Below are 20,071 nucleotides of genomic sequence, written 5' to 3'. Positions count from 1 at the left end.
TTTTAAATTAGAACTAGTGTCATTTATAACAACCTTGTGAGCCTGTTAAAGCTTGAGCCTGTTAAATTGAGGTGTTTTTTTTTAATGGGGGTGCAGTGTTTTAACAATAATCACTCTGATTACCTTTAAGAAGACACTTTGTTTTGTTTTATGTTGCTTAGTTTTTTTCTTGACTAGTACCTGTGATTATTTTGAAAATACTAAGGGCCTATTTCAGTAAGGATTGCAAAATTCGCGAATCGAAATCCGTCCAATTACCGTACAACTGCACATGCGAAACATTTACATTGTGCACGCATGACTAAAAATAGCATCAGAAATTGTGTACCCATCGTGATTGCAATGTAGCGGCTTTCTGACTGACAGGAAGCCGCCGTTTCTGTGTGGAAACCTTACATTTTCTGGGTGTGTGTTAAAAACCGCAGGCGTGCCCAGGCATTTTTATGTCAGCGATGACCACTTCCAGCCTCTTATGTTGTAAGAATTGTGGATGACCTTGCCTGGTGCAGATAGGAAAATTCTTTGACGGTCCGGTAATTGCGTATGGTTTTGCGATCAGCCTGCATATTGCGATGCATTTGCAATTTCTGCAATAAGCGTTTTTTTCTCTATTTCTGGGTGACAACTATTTGATCGCAGCAACTGCTTTTAGCAGAAACTGCAATCCTTACTTAATAAGGTCTTAAGGGATCTATTTACTAAGCCTTGGATGGAGATAAAGTATCAGCAAATCAGCTTCTAACTGTCATTTTTCAATCCCCTCCTGTGACATGGCAGTTAGGAACTGATTGGCTGGTACTTTATCTCCGTCTACTTTATCTCAATCCAAGGCTTAGTAAACAGACCCCTCAGTGTCATTTTCTTGGTCATCTTTAGTGAGAACATGCACGGAGTAAATTGCAAGATTTTTGTTGGTTTTAAAATTATAGCACTTTACCGACATATACATTTTGGTGGCAATTATGCTCTCTAAGATGTCCAATTTACTATATTCTCCAGCAGCTTGGATTGCAAATTTCATATTGTGGGTGATGAAACCATAAATCACAAGAAATGTAACCACAGATTAGGGGAAACTAGTACCAGTAATGTAAAAATAAAATTGGATCAAGAAAATAAAAAGATTGTATGTGAGTAAATATACTAACCACTACACTATGGAAAAGTTTAGGGAACAATAGGTGAAGGACAATTAAGGTCAGGTCAGGCCAACCTGTGGCTCTACAGCTGTTGCAAAACTACACATCCCCTCATGCCCTGATGGCAGGGCATTCTGAGACTTGTAGTTTCACAATATCTGTAGAGTCACAGGCTAGCCTGAATTAAATCATTAAGCAGGGGGACTCAATGCAATTTTGTCTATGGAGTCACTGTTATTTATAATGATATCTATGGGGGCACCATTATAATTGTACTGTATGTGTAATAAATTGGAATGGCAATTTGTTGCATATCAGTAGAACATTAGCAACAAATTTCCCGTGGTTTGTCTTGTAATATGTCTGTAAAGCTGGAAAAAAAAACCCACAAAAAAATGACAAAATAAATGGCTTGTAAATTTCCTATATGAAGTAGTGTGGGCGCCAGTCACAAATCCCTCACCCATCACGTGAGCTTTAAGAAATTGTGCCTCAGATATCAGATACTTCCCTCATGAATATGCTTGAGAGCTGACAAACCAATTGCTTCCAGCTGAGAGATACTATATTGCAGTGGCAGCCATACAACTGTTCAAGTAACAAAGGGAAAATAGTTAAGCGATAACATCCTGCAGAAATTACAATTCTCTCTACATTACTTCATGTTACAAATGTACCAAACCTGATATTAGAAAATAAAAATAAGTGTATTATCTAAAAAAAAAAGGCAATGTAGGATTGCAGTTTTAATGTAATCATAGACAGCAATGTAAAAATTCCCCAACTGGTTTGGAAATTAATAGTACAAAATACCAGTTTTAAAAAAATTAATACCATGCACTCTGGAAAACAGCTTAAGAGGAAATTTGCTGCAGGCATAGCAACCATTGGAGTGCGGGGGGAGGTAGATTACAGTAGTAAGGTGCTAGCTATATCATAATACTACACCGATTGGTTGGCATGGGAAACTCCTCCACTTTACCTCTATCCAAGGGGGGGCTTAAATTGTGGGCAAAGGGGGCAAATTGCCATTGCCACAGCATTTAAATGCCAGCAAAGCCTGGTTCGCAACCTTTCTTGGCCCAATTTGCACCCCTTTCACACAAAAGTGCTCACTACACTATGGGGTAGTTACCATTTTTGAGCGACATCCCACCGCCATAAGGTACGGCAGGTGTCATGGGAATTTGGATGGGCGAACAATTTGTCGGCAATTAAATTCCCCCTGCAACTGTTGACAAATCTTCCCCTTAAGGCAGGGGTGGGGAACCGTTTTTCTACCAAGGGCCATTTGGATATTTATAAAATGCTTCGGGGGCCATACAAAAATGATCAACTTAAAAATTAGCCTGCCCCCAGTAGATATGCCCCAAGTCAGTAGTTATACCCCAGTAGATATGTCCCCAGTACATATGCCCCCAGTCACTTGTTATGCCCCATTAGATATGCCCCCAGTCAGTTGTTATGCCCCATTAAATATGCCCCATTAGATATGCCCTCTAGTAGCGCCACTTACACACACACATTAAAAGGGAAAAAAAAAACCCACAATACTCACCAGCCCCGCTCCTGCTTCCAGACCGTTGCCCTCCGCTTGGCCGCCCGCTCCTCAGAACTTTGGGAGAGACGTCATGACATCTCTCCCATAGCACCGCACAGCCGTACACGCACACGCACACTGCCGGAAGCCGGATCTCAGGAGTGAGCTCCTACATCCGGCTGCTACTGAGGAGAAGAAGCCGGGTGCCTACTAGTAACAAAATCTCAGCGGGCGGCCAGCATCTCCACGGTTAGGTGAGCCTGGCTGGGCAGGATCAAGTGGTTCTGCGGGCCTTATACGGCCCGCGGGCCTGAGGTTCCCCACCCCTGCCTTAAGGAGAAATATATTTATTTAAGGAGAAAATTACTCGCATGTTACTCCTCAAAGATTTATGTTGTATTTGTTTTCACAATAAATGATCAACCGGATTTCCTCTCACAAAATGCTCAGGAGAAGCGATGAAAGTAATAATAGAAAAACTAATGTAAAAGTTCTGTCACTTATATGTGTATATTTGCAAGTAATAATTTTGAGACAGTGTATTCCATTGAGCTTTGTGTAGACGCTAAAGAGAAACCAGCACACTAGGGATCAGTGCTATCAATGAGAGCTAGAGAAGCTCTATAACGTTGGTACTTTCACATAGTGCAGAACAATGGGGGTAATTCCAAGTTGATCGCAGCAGAAATTTTTTTAGCAGTTGGGCAAAACCATGTGCACTGCAGGGGGGGACAGATATAACATGTGCAGAGAGAGATAGATTTGGGTGTGGTGAGTTCAATCTGCAATCTAATTTGCAGTGTAAAAATAAAGCAGCCAGTATTTACCCTGCACAGAAACAAAATAACCCACCCAAATCTAACTCTCTCTGCACATGTTATATCTGCCTCCCCTGCAGTGCACATGGTTTTGCCCAACTGCTACAAAATATCCTGCTGCGATCAACTTGGAATTACCCCCAATGATGGAGTAGCAGAAAAGGGCATGTCCTGCATTATGTGAAATTATGAATGAGTATGTATTTCCAGGCTATGCCCTCTCATAGGGATCAGTGAACCCTAGAGCACTGACTTTCATTTATTGGGGAAGGAAAGGAACTTAGCAAAGGGCATATAAATCTGCCCATATGTACTATCCTTAAAGTCCATTTTATTTTGATATCAGAAAATAGAAATCCAGGAAACAGATAATGTCAGGATTTGATGCATATATGACATAACAAACATTTATTTGCTTTATGGTAAAGGTTACCCAGAATGTGTGTAACATATTATTATAACCCAGTCTTTAAAGTAACAAGAAAATGCCATATGTCTGCACAGATGAACTTTTCAGTTAAGCGTAGGTTGGTGGAAATGTTTACTAAGCAAATAACTATTCTATCCTACAGCTGAAAATAATTTAAAAACATGAATATTGGCAGCAATGGTTCAGCTTTCTAAGTCGTATTTCTTTAGATTGACAGTTTCAGATAAGATTTCTAGTTTTAGGACTTTGGTTCAGTATTATGGAAATTTTCTCGACAGAAGCAAAACAAGAGTATGTGCGATCCTATGAGTTATACTACTGTATGCACTGCTTTATAGCCTGACTGGACTTTTAGAGAAGTATTACCAAAATGGGGTTTGTTTAATAAAAATATTTTATATGCAGGCCACCGAAAGTGGCCATGGTCCCTAGTACTGGGGTGTGTGGCCAAATCAGGGGAAATGTGGCCTCAATAAGTTAGAGAAAGTAGCATGTGTGGCACCGCACGCTGCACAGGGAGCATCGGTGGATGCAAGAGATGACAATTTGTCCCTTTCAGCATTGCTGCAAAGGGAGGACAAAGTCCCCCTTAGTAGCTGACCCAGGCTGCTCCAAACAGGCTGGGCCCGGGTAACTTGTGCCTGTTCCCCCCTCTTGGCACCTCTGTTTATATGGTGCAACTTATAGCAAACAAATAGATGATAGCTATAATTTTCTAGAACTTGATATAAGATTTATGGACAGATGTACTAAGCTTTGAAGAATTATAAAGTGTAGAGAGATAAAGTACCAGTCAATCAGCTCCTAATAGCCAAGTTACAGGCTGTATTTGAAACATGACAGCTAGAAGCTGATTGCATGGCACTTTGGGGTAAATGTATTATACCCGCACTTCTCGTGCAGGTATAACACTTCCTGCTTCATCTCTTTAAAGAGGCGAATCAGGAAGCAGCAGTGCCAAGATGTTTTAACATCTCAGATGCCAAAGTGGGGCCCACTCTGGCGATCGCTGCTAGAGCACACAGCGCATCAGCTTAGTGCTGATGCATTGTGTCTCCCCCCCCCAGCTGGCTCCAGCATGCATGTGCGAGATTCGCTACTCTCATGAGATCTCACGTGCAGCCCAGAGCCAGCATCTGCCGCTGCCAGGAACAGCGCTGTTCCAGGCTGTAGTGTATGGGCAATGACACCTGCAGCTGTCAAAATTAATACCACTTCTCCCCCATAATAACGATTGATACATCTACCGCTTTATCTCTCTCCACTTTATCACTGTCCAAGGCTAAAAACTAGGCATACATTATACAATTATCTGGCAGATGATCTGCCAGATAATAGTATATTGTATGTCCAGCTTTAGTACATCTGCCCCTTAATCTGATTGGATGCTATGGTTTTTATCAGTTTGTGCTTATTGCACTTTATATTAAGTAGTGATGAGCGGAACCGAACCCCCCCGAACTTCACCCATTTTACACGGGTCCGAGGCATACTCGGATTCTCCCGTATGGCTCGGTTAACCCGAGCGCGCCCGAACGTCATCATCCCGCTGTCGGATTCTCGCGAGATTCAGATTCTATATAAGCAGCTGCGCGTCGCCGCCATTTTCACTCGTGCATTGGAAATGTTAGGGAGAGGACGTGGCTGGCGTCCTCTCCGTTTATTAAACTTGATGCAAATATTTGTGCTTATTGCTTAATTGTGGGGACTGGAGAGCAGCTGTATTATATAGGAGGAGTACAGTGCAGAGTTTTGCTGACAGTGACCACCAGTATACGTTGTCTGCCTGAAAAACACTCCATATCTGTGCTCAGTGTGCTGCATATATCTGTGCTCACACTGCTTAATTGTGGGGACTGGGGAGCAGCTGTATTATATAGGAGGAGTACAGTGCAGAGTTTTGCTGACCGTGACCACCAGTATACGTTGTCTGCCTGAAAAACACTCCATATCTGTGCTCAGTGTGCTGCATATATCTGTGCTCACACTGCTTAATTGTGGGGACTGGGGACCACCAGTATATTATATAGGAGGAGTACAGTGCAGAGTTTTGCTGACAGTGACCACCAGTATACGTTGTCTGCCTGAAAAACACTCCATATCTGTGCTCAGTGTGCTGCATATATCTGTGCTCACACTGCTTTATTGTGGGGACTGGGGACCACCAGTATATTATATAGGAGGAGTACAGTGCAGAGTTTTGCTGACAGTGACCACCAGTATACGTTGTCTGCCTGAAAAACACTCCATGTCTGTGCTCAGTGTGCTGCATATATCTGTGCTCACACTGCTTTATTGTGGGGACTGGGGACCACCAGTATATAGGAGGAGTACAGTGCAGAGTTTTGCTGACAGTGACCACCAGTATACGTTGTCTGCCTGAAAAACACTCCATATCTGTGCTCAGTGTGCTGCATAAATCTGTGCTCACACTGCTTTATTGTGGGGACTGGGGACCACCAGTATATTATATAGGAGGAGTACAGTGCAGAGTTTTGCTGACCAGTGACCACCAGTATACGTTGTCTGCCTGAAAAACATTCCATATCTGTGCTCAGTGTGCTGCATATATCTGTGCTCACACTGCTTTATTGTGGGGACTGGGGACCAGCAGTATTACATAGGAGGAGTACAGTGCAGAGTTTTGCTGACAGTGACCACCAGTATATATAGCAGTACGGTACGGAAGGCCACTGCTCTACCTACCTCTGTGTCGTCAAGTATACTATCCATCTAGATTCTATACCTGTGGTGCATTTTAGTTTTGCAGTTTGCTGACAGTGACCACCAGTATATATAGCAGTACGGTACGGAAGGCCACTGCTCTACCTACCTCTGTGTCGTCAAGTATACTATCCATCCATACCTGTGGTGCATTTCAGTTGTGCGCAGTATATATAGTAGTAGGCCATTGCTATTGATACTGGCATATAATTCCACACATTAAAAAATGGAGAACAAAAATGTGGAGGTTAAAATAGGGAAAGATCAAGATCCACTTCCACCTCGTGCTGAAGCTGCTGCCACTAGTCATGGCCGAGACGATGAAATGCCATCAACGTCGTCTGCCAAGGCCGATGCCCAATGTCATAGTAGAGAGCATGTAAAATCCAAAAAACAAAAGTTCAGTAAAATTACCCAAAAATCTAAATTGAAAGCATCTGATGAGAAGCGTAAACTTGCCAATACGGCACGGAGTGGCAAGGAACGGCTGAGGCCCTGGCCTATGTTCATGGCTAGTGGTTCAGATTCACATGAGGATGGAAGCACTCATCCTCTCGCTAGAAAACTGCAGTGCCACTCCTAGATGGGCCAGGTGTTTGTGTCGGCCACTTGTGTCGCTTAGCTTTGTCACACAGCGACCTTGGTGCGCCTCTTTTTTTCTTTGCATCATGTGCTGTTTGGGGACAATTTTTTTGAAGTGCCATCCTGTCTGACACTGCAGTGCCACTCCTAGATGGGCCAGGTGTTTGTGTCGGCCACTTGTGTCGCTTAGCTTAGCCATACAGCGACCTCGGTGCAAATTTTAGGACTAAAAATAATATTGTGAGGTGTGAGGTGTTCAGAATAGACTGAAAATGAGTGTAAATTATGGTTATTGAGGTTAATAATACTATGGGATCAAAATGACCCCCAAATTCTATGATTTAAGCTGTTTTTGAGGGTTTTTTTTAAAAAAACACCCGAATCCAAAACACACCCGAATCCGACAAAAAATTTTCAGGGAGGTTTTGCCAAAATGCGTCCGAATCCAAAACACGGCCGCGGAACCGAATCCAAAACCAAAACACAAAACCCGAAAAATTTCCGGTGCACATCACTAATATTAAGACCTATATCTTAATATAAAATGTATTGCTTCTTCTATACCCAATATATTATATTAAAGTTAACTCTTCAATTTGTCCAACTTAATTATTGTTATATGTGGACAGTATTATTTAGTTATTCAGGGGTCTATTTACTAAGCCTTGGGTGGAGATAAAGTTGACGGAGATAAAGTACCAGCCAATCGGCTCTTAACTGTCATTTTTCAAACCCAGCCTGTGAAATGTTAGTTAGAAGGGGATTGGCTGATATTTTATCTCCATTGACTTTATCTCCATCCAAGGCTTAGTAAATAGACCCTTTAGTTACTAAAAGCATAAATATCATAATGCAGAATATAGCCTACTTTGATGACTCATATTCCTACAATAAATTGCACTACTGTACTAATATGTGTTCAATGACATGCACTGCGTACAGGAACATACTATTATTTTTAATATAGTGTTAATCTTTGTTGGGCAGTTTATGTCACAAATAAAGCATCATAGTCATGTCCAGGCGTAACCATGAGATATGATATTTCATAACGTGTGTGTGTCCAGTCAAATTGGCTGACATACTGTGTCTTGTATGTGACCTATTTGAAGTGCTGCAGAAGCTGTCATTTGTAGAATGACAAATTACAGTTTCTTTGAGTCTCAGTACAAGCAAGAAAGTTAGATAATCTCAGGCAAATTATAAAAGATTGCGTTGTCACGGTAAACATTTAGCCCAAAGTTGGGGTCCCAGGTACAGCCTGTTATAGGGATAAAAGGACCAATAAATCTGTGAGAATTTGTTCCCCCGTGACATCTGGTGAACTTCCATGCATCAATTTCAGTTTACCATTAGTGTACTGTAATTGACATTGGGATTTTCTTTCCTATTATTTTCATAGAAACTAGTAGCACAATTATAATCTGTATGTCTAATTGTTTAATAATTTTACACTGTAAGCATTGGAAAGATATTTCAAATCAAATCTAATTTAATTTAGCCTGGTGTTTGCTGTTCTTACACGGACTTATAGATTGGGATCTGTAAGGCACACATTGGCCCTCATTCCGAGTTGTTCGCTCGCTAGCTGCTTTTAGCAGCAGTGCAAACGCTAAGCTGCCGCCCTCTGGGAGTATATCTTAGCTTAGCAGAAGTGCGAACAAAAGGATCGCAGCACTGCTACAAAAAAAGATTGTGCAGTTTCAGAGTAGCTCGAGACTTACTCCTAGCTAGCGATCGCTTCAGACTGTTTAGTTCCTGTTTTGACGTCACAAACATGCTCTGCGTTTAGCCAGCCACGCCTACGTTTCCCCAACCACTCCTGCGTTTTTATCCGACACGCCTGCGTTTTTCCACACACTCCCCGAAAACGGTCAGTTACCTCTCAGAAACACCCACTTCCTGTCAATCACTCTGCGGCCAGCAGTGCGACTGAAAAGTGTCGCTAGACCTTGTGTGAAACTGCATTGGCTTTTATGAAAGTACATCGCGTGTGCGCACTGCGCCCCATATGCATCCGCAGAAGTGCCGCTTTATTACCAAATCGCTGCGCTGCGAACGAAAGCAGCTAGCGATCAACTCGGAATGACCCCCATTGCCTATAGTTGTGTGAAATTATCATATAAATATTAAAAACTATGTTTATACTGTAGGTAGAAGCAAAGGGGCTACCTGGTCACATACCACCAAATTCACCCTTGCTGGTGGCAGTTAAGTTGTGTTATTTTCATATAAATTAGGTACCAGTGCTTCCCTCTAAAACAGAGGTTCTCAAACTCGGTCCTCAGGACCCCACACAGTGCATGTTTTGCAGGTAACCCAGCAGGTGCACAGGTGTATTAATTACTCACTGATACATTTTAAAAGGCCCACAGGTGCAGCTAATTATTTCACTTGCAATTCTGTGAGGAGACCTGCAAAACATGCACTGTGTGGGGTCCTGAGGACCGAGTTTGAGAACCTATGCTCTAAAAGCTAAGCAACATCAATATAATCATTGATTATGCATTATTTTTAATTTATTTTGATGAATGCTCTAATATATACTAATGTTACATGATGAGTTTAAATATTTAAAATTTAAATTTTAAATGTATATGGACAGTGGTCCCTAAAATGACATCCTGTAAATATTACCCCTATCAGACTGACAAAAATATCCTGGGTTATTGCATATGATTGCGCATCAACCCAGGAAATTGCTCAGTGTGAAAGTGTACAGGAACAATATCCCGGGACGAGTGTCCCGGGATTTCATTCCAGGTCTTGACCAGGGTTGAATCCGGGATCGTCGCGAGATGCAGTGTAGTGTGAATGGGCCCTACCCGATACTCAGTACCCGGGACTGTTAAAAGGCCTCTCAATGGAGCTTTCCCAGGCTCAGAAAAGATAATGTCATCATCCAGAGCACGGGGAAGCGTCCAGGAAGTGGAGGAGACAGTCATGGTGACCTGGACAGGTCAGGAGGTGAAAGAGCTGCTCAGCATAAGGTGTGAGGAGGAGATTAAAAAACAGATCACAGGCACAGTGAAGGATGCAGTCATTTATAAAAATATTGCAAAGCTGCTTGAAGCAGGAGGCATTATACGTACATAACAGCAATGAGCAGGCCCCACCCCTCCCTTTGCTTTCCTATTATGACCTCATCTATGTGAGCCAGGCCAGAAAAATGTCCATTTCTAATGACATACATATGCATTTGCAGGGATTTCCCGGGATCAGTGTGAATGGGGCTGTCCCAGGTCGATCCCAGTTCTAAGTGTAGTCTGAAAGGGGTCAATCCCGGGATGCATCCCGGACCACATTCCCGGGTGTGACCCGGCTCTGTCAGTCTGAAAGGGGTATATGTGTATCTTAGCATTAAAATAGAAGTATTCCCATTCAGCAGTAGGAACCATAGAACACACACAGGAGAAACAACACAATAAGGTAAAAATGTCAACAGCTCTTTTAAGTGTAAATAAAGTAACTTCTTATGGTGATGGTAACCAGACCCTCGCAATCATTGTATGAGAAGGACAGGTGTTGTAACTTTCCCTACCTTACTCTACGAATGATGCTGAGATCCACAGCTTACAACTTCCACTGTTCGGGTCCCGCTGTTGTTCGTAGGGTAAGGATGACATTTTTATCTAATTGTTTATGTGTTAAAACTGGCAGTCCCAGGGGAAAAACCCTCTCCCTGGGACTTCTTGTCTGGCTATGATTGATAGGGAAAGCATCCAATGGGAAGTCACTGCCACTGGTAGGTAGTCCCTGCTGGTGGCAGATTTTACAGGGGGGAGCTGACTGCAAATCCTAAGTAAAATCTGCCTCTGGTTGAGATACTTAAAAAAGTGGATTTTTTTTTTATTATTGTATCACTTGTATACTGATATGTTATCTTTTGTCTTCATCAAGTCCTTGGTGTCATATTTGAACATACTGTATCCCTTGTGATATTCTGTTGACATATCTTCATTCTGCATTGTTTTCACTTCAGATCCTTTAGAATTAATAAAAAATGACATAGCAAAAACCATACAACTAGGATGAGCTGGTTGAATTTAAATATATGTGGACGGATTTAAAATTGATAGCTGGTCACATACAAAATAAACTTTAAATTGCACTGTAAAAATAAAGCTGCCCAGTATTTTTGTGCATGAAAGTAATAACATAGGGGGTTATTCAGAGTTGTTAGCAAACCCAAAAAGTTAGCAATTGGGCAAAACCATGTTGCACTGCAGGTGGGGCAGATGTAACATGCAGAGAGAATTAGATTTGGGTGGATTATATTGTTTCTGTGCAGGGTACTGGGTGCTTCCTTTTTACACTGCAATTTAGATTTCAGTTTGAATACACCCTGCCTAAATCTAATCTCTCTGCACATGTTAGAAACATAGAATTTGACGGCAGATAAGAACCACTTGGCCCATCCTGTCTGCCCCCTTTTTTTTTTTTACATTATTTTTTATCTCTAACCTTGTTTGATCCTTATTTCTTTGTAAGGATATCCTTATGTCTATCCCATGCATGTTTAAATTGCTCTACTGTCTTAGCCTCTACCACCTCTGATGGGAGGCTATTCCACTTGTCCACTACCCTTTCTGTGAAGTCATTTTTCCTCAAATTTCCCCTGAACCTCCCCCCCTCCAGTCTCAGTGCATGTCCTCGTGTCCTGTTGCTTCTCTTCATTTGGAGAATGTTTCCCTCCTGGACTTTGTTAGAAACTTTCAAATATATCAAGGGTTTTATCATGTCCCCCCTTTCCCTTCTCTGCTACAAACTATACATATTGAGATTTCTTAGTCTTTCTGGGTATGTTTTGTGATGTAGGCCATGCACCATTTTAGTTGTCCTTCTTTGTACTGTTTCTAATGTATTAATATCCTTTTGAAGATATGGCCTCCAGAATTGAACACAGTATTCTAGATGAGGCCATACCAATGACCTATACAGTGGTATTATTACTTATTTCTTTCTGCTGTTGATTCCTCTCCCAATGCAGTAAAGCATCTGACTAGCCTTCCTCATTGCTTTGTTACATTGCTTACCTGCCTTTAAGTCACCTGAAATAGTGACTCCTAGATCCCTTTCCTCCTCAGTAGTTTCCAGTATAGTGCCATTAATACTATATTTAGCCTTTGGATTTTTGAGACCCAAGTGCATGATTTTGCATTTTTTGGCATTAAACTGTAATTGCCACACTCTTGACCATTCCTCTAGTCTACCTAGATCCTCAATCAGTTGTTTGACCCCACCTGGTGTGTCTACCCTGTTGCATACCTTTGTGTCATCTGCAAAAAGGCATACTTTCCCTTTAATGCCATTTGCAATGTCACCAATGAAGATATTAAAAAGCACTGGTCCAAGTACAGATCCCCGGGGTACTCCACTGGTAACATTTCCCTCCTGTGAATGCACTCCATTTACCACAACTCTCTGTTTTCTATCCTTCAACCAATATATTATCCATTCAATAATCCTAATATCCAATCCCAAACTTTCAAGTTTATTTAGCAGTCTGCGATGTGGAACAGTGTCAAAAGCCTTACTAAAGTCTAGATAAGCTATATCCATGGCTCCACCTTTATCCATCACTTTAGTCACACAGTCAAAAAAGTCAATAAGATTTGTTTGACATGATCTCCCCCAGGTGAATCCATGCTGTTTGGGATCCTGTAAATTGCCGGATTTGAGATAATCTACAACTCTTTCTTTTAAGAGTGTTTCCATCAATTTCCCTACTACTGATGTAAGACTCACTGGTCTGTAGTTGTTTGCCTCTTCCTTGCTTCCACTTTTGTGCAGTGGGACTACGTTTGCTCTTTTCCAGGTCTCTGGAATTACTCCTGTTGTTAATGACAGGTTGAATAATGTTATATCTTCCCCACCTGCAGTGCAACATGGTTTTGCCTAACTGCTAACTTTTTTGGTTTGCTCACAACTCTGAATAACTCCCACAGTTTTTGTTGCACTCTAGCTCTGAGGCCCCAAATATCTAATGAAGACCAGTTTACAAAGTTATTAGTGCAGGGAGAGCAGGGAGACAGATGCTAGAGGTCAACTGGGACCTCTAATGTCTGTCTCCCTCAATAGTATCTGCTGCAGCATGCACCCATGCAGCCCACGGTGCCTGCTGCAGCCAGTATACGGGGTGCAGGTGGGCACCTGAGCGGTGACTGCAGCTGCGCCCTCAGACTGCATGGCCATGGGCGGCTGCCCTGCTTCCTGCACCTAAAACCACTCCTGACAGCAGATTCATTTGACCATCATAGTGGCTCTATTTAAAGACTAACTTATGTGAAAATCAAATACATAAATACAGAGCAAAATGGACTTAACCAGAATCGTCAGCAAGAGAGGAACATGAAAATTATATAATTGGAAATGTACACCTCTGCAAAACAGCCTGTGCCACTGCAAAACTTGATCTGCAAAAATTGTTACAATTTTGTTCTTCTGTAATTATGAAGTATTGAACATAATTACCACAGAGTAGCTACCCACTGTATTTTAACAATATTCAGTGAAAAGTGGACTTACAGTAATTATATTCTACATTTCTATTCTGAAGAGATATTCGATATGCTTCTTCACAGATTTCCCATGGTATTGAAAATGAGTTGCTGAGCTGCTTAAATACTTTGGCATATAAATGTACCGCAAAGTGGATAATTTGCAAGCAAGTGGCACAATGCAAGTATAAATTAAGCTTATAGGCAGGGCCGGTTCTAGACCTTATGGCGCCCAGGTCAAAAGTTTCCTTTTATATGAAAGGGGCGTGGTCAGTTTTGCTCCCTGTAGTTGTGCCCCCCTGTAGAGTTGTGCATCCTGTAGAGCTGTGCCCCCTGCAGCTGTTGTGCCCCCTGCAGCTGTTGTGCCCTCTGCAGCTGTTGTGCCCCCTGCAGCTGTGCCCCCAGTAGTTGTGCCCCCTGCAGCTGTTGTGCCCCCTGCAGCTGTGCCACCAGTAGCTGTTATGCTCTCTGCAGCTGTGCCCCCAGTAGTTGTGCCTCCTACAGCTGTTGTGCCCCCTGCAGCTGTGCCCCCAGTAGCTGTTATGCCCCAGTAGTTGTGCCCCCTGCAGCTGTTGTGCCCCTAGTAGCTGTTATGCCCCCTGCAGCTGTGCCCCCATTAGTTGTGGCCACAGTAGTTGTGTCCCCCTTACTGTGCCCCCTGCAGCTGTGCCCCCATTAGTTGTGGCCCCAGTAGTTGTGCCCCCATTAGTTGTGGCCCCAGTAGTTATGCCCCTCTTAGTGTGCTCACCAGTAGCTGTGCACCTAGTAAAAAAATAAAAAATACTTACCAGCCCTGTTCCTGCTTCCCAACCACTGCACTTCGTCTCCGCCGCCGCTCCTCTGATCTATGGGAGAGACATCATGACGTCTCTCCCATAGCGCCACACAGAAAGGTCCTCTCCGCGAAGGGAATCTAGATGCTACCTCACTGTGCATCTAGATTCCCTTCGCGGAGAGGACCTTTTCCTAACCACCGCCGACGCCATCCCAGTTAGTAGCGGCTCTTGCCACGGCAATGGCGCCCCAGGCAAAAGTCTTGCTTGCCCGTGGCAAGAGCCACTACTGCTTATAGGGTTGTCCCACTTTGCCAAACTAATGTTTACACAAGACATGGGCAAATCAATTTGTGATTTGGTCTAGCTGTACTAATTTATGACCCCCTGGAAAAATCCCACCATTCAGAGTGCATGGAACCTAAAGAAGCCAATTAGCACAGATCAACAAATGTCAAATGTAAAATCTTTGTAAAAGGAGCTACAGTAGCAGCACCTCTGTCGCTTATTGTTCTCCGTCATAAGGGACGATTCAATTGTTTGCTATGGCCGTATTAATGAATAGATGCCAAATGGATCAATTCAATTGTTGCAATCCGGCGCCCGTTAGCGGTGGTAGATTTATTTTTCTTGCAGATTCCTGAGGTGTGAGATAAAATGTACGCTAAGTTGGCCCAAAGCAATACATTTTTATTTCAATTTCTTTAGTATTTTTTTACACATACAGTAACAGCATTTTTTTCTGCAATTGTCACTGTCACTAGTTAAGTTTTCCATAACAGGGGCCATTAATGTGTAAGGTAGTAGCAACTTTGAGTTTATTAGACTGCCTGTTACTACAGATATGTATCAACAGACTACTCTATACCAAACTACAGACTGCTCTATACCCAACTACAGACTACTCTATACCAAACTACAGACTGTGCTATACCCAACTACAGACTACTCTATACCAAACTACAGACTACTCTATACCAAACTACAGACTGTTTTACCCAACTACAGACTCCTCTATACAAAACTACATACTGCTATATCCCAAACTACAGACTACTCTATACCAAACTACAGACTGCTACTGTATATCCCAAACTACAGACTATTCTATACCAAACTACAGACTGCTCTATACCAAACTACAGACTGCTCTATACCCAACAACAGACTACTCTATACCAAACTACAGACTGTTCTACCTAGTGAAGTGTGGCTGGCACTTTAAGTGTTTTGTGTTTTGGTTCTAATTCCACTTTCGTGTTCTGGTTTTGGCTTGGTTTGCCAAAACCACCCTTTCGCATTTTGGTTTTGGATCTGGATGATTTTTGAAAAAATACATAAAAACAGCTAAAATCACAGAATTTGGGGGTAATTTTGATCCTACATTATTATTAACCTCAATAACATTAATTTCCACTCATTTCCAGTCTATTCTGTACACCTCGCACCTTACAATATTGTTTTTAGGGCAAAAGGTTGCACCGACGTGGCTGTATGACTAAGCTAAACGACACAAGTGTGCGGCACAAACACCTGGCTCATCTAGGAGTGGCACTGCAGTGTCAGACAGGAGGGAAGATATAAAAAAGGCCCCAAACAGCACATAATGCAAAGAAGAAAAAGAGGTGCACCGAAGCTGCTGTATGACTAAACCAAGCGACACAAGTGTGCGGCACAAACACCTGGCCTATCTATGAGTGGCACTGCAGTGGCAGACAGGAGGGCACTTTTCAAAAACTAGGCCCCAAACAGCACTTCATGCAAAGATGTAGAAGAGGTGCAATGAGGTAGCTGTATAACTAAGCCAAGCGACACAAACAATTGGCCCATCTAGGAGTGGCACTGCAGTGGCAGACAGGAGGGCAGATATATAAAAAAAGGCCCAAAACAGCACATGATGCAAAGAGGAAAAAAAGGTCCACTGAGGTTGCTGTATGACTAAGCTAAGCGATACAACCACCTGGCCCATCCAGTAGTGTCACGCAGTGGCTGAATGTCGAGAATGGGCTGCAACTGTTCGGTCCACTGACAGCATCTCCTGCAAGCCCCAGTCATTTTTAAAAAAATTCTGCAATTGATGGACTTATACGGCAGTACCCCAGGACTAATACAGCAGTACCCCTGGACTCATACGGCAGTGTCAGACAGGATGGCACTTTTCAAAAACTAGGCGCCAAACAGTACCTCATGCAAAGATGTTGAAGAGGTGCAATGAGGTAGCTGTATGACTAAGCCAAGCGACACAAACAATTCCAACTGGAATTATACGTCCAAATCACTGGAATTATACGTCCAAATCACTGGAATTAAATGTCAAAATCACTGGAATTATACGACCAAATCACTGAAATAAAATGGCAAAATCACTGGAATCATACGTAAAAATCACTGGAATTATACGTCCAAATCACTGGAATTAAATGGCAAAATCCCTGGAATTATACATCCAAATCACTGAAATTAAATGGCAAAATCACTGGAATTATACGTCCAAATAACTGTAATTATACGTCCAAATCACTGGAATTATACTGCAAAATCACTGGAATTATACGTCCAAATCACTGGAATTAAATGTCAAAATCACTGGAATTATACGACCAAATCACTGGAATTAAATGGCAAACTCACTGGAGTTATATGTCCACGTCACTGGAATTAAATGGCAAAATCACTAGAATTATATGTCCAAATCACTGGAATTAAATGGCAAAATCACTGGAATTAAATGGCAAAATCACTGGAATTATACGTCCAAATCACTGGAATTATACGTCAAAATCACTGGAATTATACGTCCAAATCACTGGAATTAAATGGCAAAATGGAGATTGAGGGCTTCCATCGTCATGTGAAGCTGAACCACTAGTCATGAACATAGGCCATGGCCTTAGCCAATCCTTGCCACTCCGTGTCGTAAATGGCATATTGGCAAGTTTACGTTTCTTCTCAGACGATTTAAATTTCTTTATAGGGTCTTTTTACTGAACTTTGGCTTTTTGGATTTTACATGCCCTCTACTATCACATTGGTCACCGGCCTTGGCAGACAACGATGGCATTTCACCATCTATGTCATGGCTAGTGGCAGCAGCTTCAGCACTATGAGGAAGTGGTTCTTTGTATTTCCCTATTTTATCCTCTAAATTTTTGTTCTCCATTATTTTTCTGGAGTTATATAACACCATATGTGGCACAGGAATGGCTGATGGCTGATGCACAGGTCACTACCACTGGTCTGATGCAGGACAACACAGCAACACTGTAAGGGACTTGTTGTTATTATTATTATATGGCAGCAGTGGACATATGACTGCAGGGTATACCACTGTGACTGCCTGTTTACTGGAATGACTGATGGCTGATGCACAGGACACTACCACTGGTCTGATGCAGGACAACACAGCAACACTGTAAGGGACTTGTTGTTATTATAATTTATTATTATACGACATTAGTGGACATATGGCTGCAGTGTATACTACTGTGACTGCCTGGTCACTGGGATGACTGATGGCTGATGCACAGGACACTACTACTGGTCTGATGCAGGACAACACAGCAACACTCTAAGGGACATGATGTTATTATAATTTATTATTATACGGCAGCAGTGGACATTCGGCTGCAGAGTATACCACTGTGACTGCCTGGTCCCTGGAATGACTGATGGCTGATGCACAGGACACTACCACTAGACTGAGGCAGCACAATACACTACCACTGAACTGATGCAGCACAACACAGCAGCAATGGACATATGGCAGCAATAGGACACAACCACTGTGACTGGACAAATACAGCACAAGACACGGACACTGAGAGAACGGAGACACGTCCTCTCTCTACACTCTCCAATGCCAGAGTGAAAATGGCGGAGACGCGCGGCTCCTTATATGGAATCCAAACCCCGGGATAATCTGACATCGGGATGATGACGTTTTGCCTGTTTCTGGTTTACGAGTCAGGTGGGAAATCCCGAGCCTGACTCGGATCTGGACTCGAATGGTGACGTTCGGTAGGGTTCGGTTCTCTAAGAACCGAACCCACTCATTTCTAGTTCTACCCAACTACAGACTCCTCTATACCAAACTACATACTGCTATATCCCAAACTAAAGACTGCTCTATACCAAACTACAGACTGCTATATCCCAAACTACAGACTCCTCTATACCAAACTACAAACTGTCCCATACTACACAGCACAATTTTTTTACTTCATCTCTAAGCAGAACACTATGTTATAGGTACACATTTCTTACAACTGTTAAAACAATTTTGTTAGGTACACATGCAGACTCCTGGACCAAACTGGAATGGGAGGAGAAATATACGGAGGAGCCAAGTTAAATTTATCATAGTTTACAATTTTGTTGGACTCACAGAAATTATCTGGAGGAACAAAGGACCACGGTAGAGCTCCCCAAAACATCTTAAGTGGTACTCCCTCTCCTTTCCTGCCTGCAAAGCTCCTTTTGGATCTGAAACAAACTAAACAGCTTATGTATATAGCTGCTATTTTTACATCATTACTGAGAGTGACACCTAGTTTGGGAACCACTGCTCTATGCGAATCTGTAAGGTAATTCTAAAATCGCGAAACAAACCAGTAACCAGGTGCTGTTAGGAAAAAAACAAAAACGTATTTTTTTTGTTTTGTTCACTATGGTTACTCAACCTGAAGTAAAGGCTTCCAAGCCTTGAAATGTTGTTGTCATGTAACCCTTCTTGAAGCAATTTTTTGTCTTTGTTTTGAAGTTTTATTACAATTTTTTTTTAACGCAAAGTCCATGGAGTGTCGTCTCTATTTTTGCCCCACAGCATCTGGCCACAAGTGGGGGGGAGAATTGGTTATATATTAATCTAAGGAGGGCACTCCGGCATCAGTATATGAGTCAAGAATGCCAGACGACAATTTGTATATATATATATATAGAGATTAGAGATGTGCACCGGAAATTTTTCGTGTTTTGTGTTTTGGTTTTGGATTCGGTTCCGCGGCTGTGTTTTGGATTCGGACGTGTTTTGGCAAAACCTCCCTGAAAATTTTTTGGCGGATTTGGGTGTTTTTTTTCAAAAACCCCTCAAAAACAGCTACAATCATAGAATTTTGGGGTAATTTTGATCCTATAGTATTATTAACCTCAATAACCACAATTTCCACTCATTTCCAGTCTATTCTGAACACCTCACAATACTATTTTTAGTAGGGATGAGCGGGTTCGGTTCCTCGGAATCCGAACCCGCCCGAACTTCAGTTTTTTTCACACGGGGCCGAGCGACTCGGATCTTCCCGCCTTGCTCGGGTAACCCGAGCGCGCCCGAACGTCATCATCCCGCTGTCGGATTCTCGCGAGGCTCGGATTCTATCGCGAGACTCGGATTCTATATAAGGAGCCGCGCGTCGCCGCCATTTTCACACGTGCATTGAGATTCATAGGGAGAGGACGTGGCTGGCGTCCTCTCCGTTTATAGAGAAGAGAGTGAGACAGTAGAGAGAGACACAGTAGTAATTTTGGGGAGCATTAGGAGGAGTACTAGTAGTTACTTGCTGAAGTGATAGA

At 42.5% G+C, this 20,071-nt stretch overlaps 1 protein-coding gene across 1 annotated transcript in view; it reads left to right on the top strand.

The window, feature by feature from the left end:
- The window catches only part of GRIN2A (glutamate ionotropic receptor NMDA type subunit 2A), a 995,689-nt gene that overhangs the window by 740,308 nt on the left and 235,310 nt on the right, over nt 1-20,071 (top strand). The gene's annotated exons all lie outside the window — the stretch shown is intronic.

The sequence above is a fragment of the Pseudophryne corroboree genome, chromosome 7 (assembly GCF_028390025.1).
Source record: "Pseudophryne corroboree isolate aPseCor3 chromosome 7, aPseCor3.hap2, whole genome shotgun sequence".
NCBI lineage: Eukaryota > Metazoa > Chordata > Amphibia > Anura > Myobatrachidae > Pseudophryne > Pseudophryne corroboree.
This window is presented reverse-complemented; position numbering and strand designations above follow the sequence as displayed.